At 42.8% G+C, this 5068-nt stretch overlaps 1 pseudogene; it reads right to left on the reverse strand.

The window, feature by feature from the left end:
- Positions 1 to 4065: 4065 nt before the first annotated feature.
- On the reverse strand, positions 4066 to 4625 carry LOC120862930 (annotated as a pseudogene).
- Between the last annotated feature and the right edge of the window lie 443 nt (positions 4626 to 5068).

Genomic DNA, 5068 nt, shown 5'->3' on the forward strand with positions numbered 1-5068 from the left:
CAGAACTGGCACAGCAGCCTTTTCTGCTGATTAATAGGAGTCTAAGGCCCAGCTCAGGGCTTCCCTGGTGGATCAGTGGTAAAGAACCCACCTGCTAATGCAGGGGACACAGATTCGATCCCTGGTCCAGGAAGATCCCACAAACCTTGGGGCAGCTATCCCATGCACCACACATACTGAGCCTGTGCTGAAATGCCTACGTGGTGCAAATACTGAAGCCCACACAGCCTAGAGTCTGCTCTGCAACAAGAGAAGCCACAGCAATGAGGAGCCCACACGCTGCAACTAGAGAACAGCCCCTACTTGCCCCAACTAGAGAAAGCCGGCACAGCCACAAAGACCCAGCAAAGACAGCCAAAAATAAATTTTAAAAATTACTTAAAAAAAGAAAAGACCCAGCTCAGATCCAGTATAGGGGGGACAATGAAGGGTGTGGTGCTTTAAGGCCATCTTTGGAGATCAGCTACCATGGGATTGGGGATGTCCAGGAGGTAAGGGAGAGATGGTTTAAATCAGATTTGAAATTGGAGGTTTACATTTAAGATTGGGTCAGATTGAGATTTTTTTTAATTTATTGACTATAGTTGATTTATAATGTCTTAATTTCTGCTGTACAGCAAAGTGATTCAGTTATGTGTGTGTGTGTATATATTCTTTTTTAATATTCTTCTCCTTGTGGTTTATCACAGGATAGTTTTGTTTTGTTTTGGGTTTTGGTATTTATTTACTTTTAAGAAAAGTAATTTTGACTTTCTGTTTCAAGACTATGGCAATAATCATCCATTTGAATGCCCTGCAGTAAAAAAAATAATCACATGAAAATTCAAAATGAACCATCTAATCCAGTAGCATGCTTAAGGGAAATCTAGATAGCCTGCCAACCCTAGGAAGCAGAAGAATGGCTTGTTAATAACTAAAGTTAGGTATTACAGAAGGGTTCTGACTTGGTGAATTTTCAAACTTGTAGAGCCTCATATTTGGGGGGAAGTGTGTGCTCTTTTTGAGGGGGTGCTGGCTCAGCAGTAAAGAATCTGCCTGCTAATACAGGAGCCACAGGAGACTCAGGTTTGATCCCTGGGTCAGAAAGATCTCCTGGAGAAGGAAATGGAAACCCACTCCATTTGGCAATATTCATGCTACAATAATCCCAGGGACAGAGGAGCCTGGAGAGCTACAGCATGGGGTCGCAAAGAGTTGAACATTACTGAGTGATTGAACATGCACACACTCTTTTAAAAATAGAAATTTTTTTAGAGCAGTTTTAGATTCACAGCAAAGCTGAGTGGAAAGTACACGATACCCTCTGTTCCCACACATGCACAACTTCCCTCACTATCAACATTCCCCACCAGAGTGGTACACTTGTTATAATCATTGAGCTGACATTGATAACATCATTATCACTATCAACATCCGCCACCAGAATGGTACATTTGTTATAACTGATCAGCCTACACTGATACATCATTACCACTATCAACATCCCCCACCAGAGTGGTACATTTATTATAATTGATGAGCCTACATTGATACATCATTATCACCCCAAATCCATAGTTAACACTAGGGTTCACTCTTGGTGTAGTACATTCCATAGGTTTGGAAAGATGTGTAATGACATGTATCTAACATTACAGTATACAGAATAATTCTACTGCCCTAAGAATCCTCTGTGCTCCATTCATTCATCCCTCCTTGCCTAATCCTTGGCAACAATTGATCTTTTTACTGTCTCCATAGTTTTCCCTTTTCCAGAATGCCATATTGTTGAATTGTACAACATGTAGCCTTTTCAGATTGTCTTCTTTTGCTTATTAATATGTATTTATGATTTTTCCATGTTTTTTTCATGGCTTGATAACCCTTTTTTTTTAAGTGCCAAATAACATTCCACTGTCTGGATGTACCACAGTTTATTTATCCTGTCTCTTCCTGAAGGCCATCTTGGTTGTTTCCCAGTTTGGGCTATTACGAATAAAACTATTAAACACATACATGTGCAGGGTTTTTGTGTGGATATAAATTTTCAATTCATTTGGATAAATACCAAGGAACACAATTGCTGGATGATATATGGTAGGAGCAGGTTTATAAGAAACTGCCAAACTGCCTTCCCAAGTGGCTGTGGTGGTGGTGGTTTAGTCACTTCAGTTGTGTCCAACTCTTTGCAACCCTATGGACTGTGGACCATCAGGCTCCTCTGTCCATGGGATTCTCCAGGCCAGAATACTGGAGTGGGTTGCCATACTCTCCTCCAGGGGATCTTCCCGACCAGGGATGGAACCCACGTCTCTTGCGTCTCCTGCGTTGGCAGGCGGGTTCTTTACTACTAGCATCAGCCGGGATGCCCACAGAGTCGCTGTACCACTTGAGAGATCCTGTTGCCCCACATCCTTGTCAGCACTTGGCATTAAAAGTGCCTCAGACTTTGGTCACTCTGATAGGTATATTGATATCTCATTGTTTTAATAAATCTAATCTTTAAGTTGGAAATAATAACATCTAATTCACAGTCCTCAGTATTAAATGAAATAACTTGTAAAATATGTAGCACAATGCCTACCATTTTAAAAGATGCTTAGCATAAATATTAGTTTCCTTGTTCTCTCACTCCTTAGTTAAACCTTATAACTTGTGACTTTTTAACTTTTTATTTTATATTATAGTTGACTAACAATATTGTGATACAGCAAAGTATCACAGGATAGTGAATGTCTATATACTACATATACCTTACTATACTATATACTTTATATACTATATATATATACACTATATACTTACTATATTATATATACTATATACACCCTTTGCAATACCTTAAGACCTTGTTGTTTATTCTATACACAATAATTTGCATCAGCTAATCCCAAACTCCCAATCCATCCCTCCCCAACCCGATTTTGAGGGGTTTTTTTAAAAGTTTTTATTTTTGGTTGCTCTGGGTCTTCCTTGCTGCATGTGGGCTTTCTCTAGTTGTGGCAAGGGGACGGCTACTCTTTATTGCAGAGCAGGCTTCTCATTGTGGTGGCTTCTCTTGTTGTGGAGCACCGGCTTTAGGCATGCTGGCTTCAGTAGTTGTGGCTGTAGGGCTCCAAAGTGCAGGCTCAGTAACTGTAACACACAGGCTTAGTTGCCCCTCAGCATGGGGAATCTTCCCAGACGAGGGATGGAACCCACATCCCCTTCATTGGTATGTGGATTCTTTACCGCTGGACCACCAGGAAAGTCTGGGATTGAGTTTTAATATAACTGAAAAGTGTCAGGAAATCATGGACTCTTAAAAAAAAATGCTGTGGGTGGGAAATGAATATTTAGCATAAAACTTTCAGGGGGTATTTGCAATGTAAGATAACTCTACATATATCTCTTCTCAGTTTAAGCTTTTTTTTTTTTTTTTTGCCTTTCATACTTTCTATTTCTCAACAGTTGCTTGACCCAACATCTTTCTGTCTGCTCTATACAATGAAAATACAAACTAAATGAGAATAGAAAAAAAGCATTAAATTGTACAAATTACAAATCTGTTACCAAATATACTTAACATAAATAAAACACGCATTTCAGTAAGCGATCTGCAGTGAATGACTGACTGCATTCTGGGAAGCTTCAGGAAACCTTGGTGGGGGCCGACATTCATGGGCGGAGCTAAGAGGCTTCGCACCAATCACAGTTTGCAGCAGGTTTCTGCTGGCCTATCTGCGAGCTACACGGAGCACGTCATGAGCGTCACCTGTGCAGTACTGACGGGGAGGGGAGAAGCGGCTCCAGCCTCCGTGCTGAGTTCATTCCCATCAACAGCCTATACAGTCCGCTTTTGAAGAAAGTAAACACATTAAGGTAAACAGTAGAACCCCAGACACACATTCTGGCTGCATTTATGTGGAACTCTCTGGCTCCAGTGGGCGGTCGTGAAGAGGTTCTTCCTCAGAACGACGTGGTCACGGGCCTCGGACGACCCAGCGGGACTGAGGGGAGCCGCGGAGTGGGGAGAGGCTCCCTCTGATTTCAGGTGGAGACAATCTTCTCAGGCACAGCCCAGGGCCCTGCAGGCCTCTCCTCCTATCATCTGGTGCAGCGCTTAATGTAGTCTTCCACTTGATGCCGGAAGTCCGCCTTGATCCGCAAATGATGTCCTACAGCTTGGATAGTCAGTGGATTATCAAAATTCCACAGATCAGTAAACAAAGAGTTTAATCCCTAAACAGCAGCCTTCAGTGTCCTCATGGGGGCCCAGCCGGTGCTATCTATCGAATGTTCTTTCAGTCAGCTGAGACATAGCCTCGCCCACCTCTGTGATGTTGGGTTCCAGGTCCTAGGCAAGCATTTCCACTTTGGGAGGCACCATGTTGCATGCATCAGGAGCTTCAGTTTCAAACTGAAGTTTTCCACCCTGGTAAGTAACCCTCACCTGGGGTGACAGTTGGCTGAAAACAATGAAGCATGCTTGGATCAGGAACATGCACTTTACACGTTCAAAGTAAATTAGCTTCAAGTTCTACAACCTCTTTCACAAGCAGCCAGTTCCTCACGGACACCTGCCGAGTGCAGTCAGAGGCTGTGGCTGACGCCTGGGACTCTTTGAGACCGTCATCCCGCTTCAGCTTGCTTGCCAGAATCAGCATCACTGCCTCCTTTCTCCTGGGTACCCCGAGACAGGCAAGGCGGGCCCGGCGCCCAACACCTGCCCGGCCGGTGGGCAGCAGTGAGACGCGGCCCCTCACACCCGCGCCAGCTCCGGGTGGCAAGACCGGGAGTCCAGTATAAACTATTAAATAAACCAACTGTATAAGACACTGCAAATAATTACGCTTATGAACTATTAAGAAAATGTTTCAACTAATAAGATTGAGGTAAATATATAGAGCTGTTGTCTTCATGAGTCACTGTTCACTCTCGCTTTTAAGAAGCAACATCTTAATTTCTGTTTGAACAGTGCAACCTGACAACTGGCTTACATTTATTCAATTTTTTGTCAGACAGTTTAGTTTAAAACTCAGCATGTGAGCCCCTCCAGTTTTCCATAACTCTTTTGCAGTTTTTCCAAATGTGGAAATTGTGGAAAAAT

This window comes from Oryx dammah, unplaced genomic scaffold (assembly GCF_014754425.2).
Source record: "Oryx dammah isolate SB20612 unplaced genomic scaffold, SCBI_Odam_1.1 HiC_scaffold_4, whole genome shotgun sequence".
NCBI lineage: Eukaryota > Metazoa > Chordata > Mammalia > Artiodactyla > Bovidae > Oryx > Oryx dammah.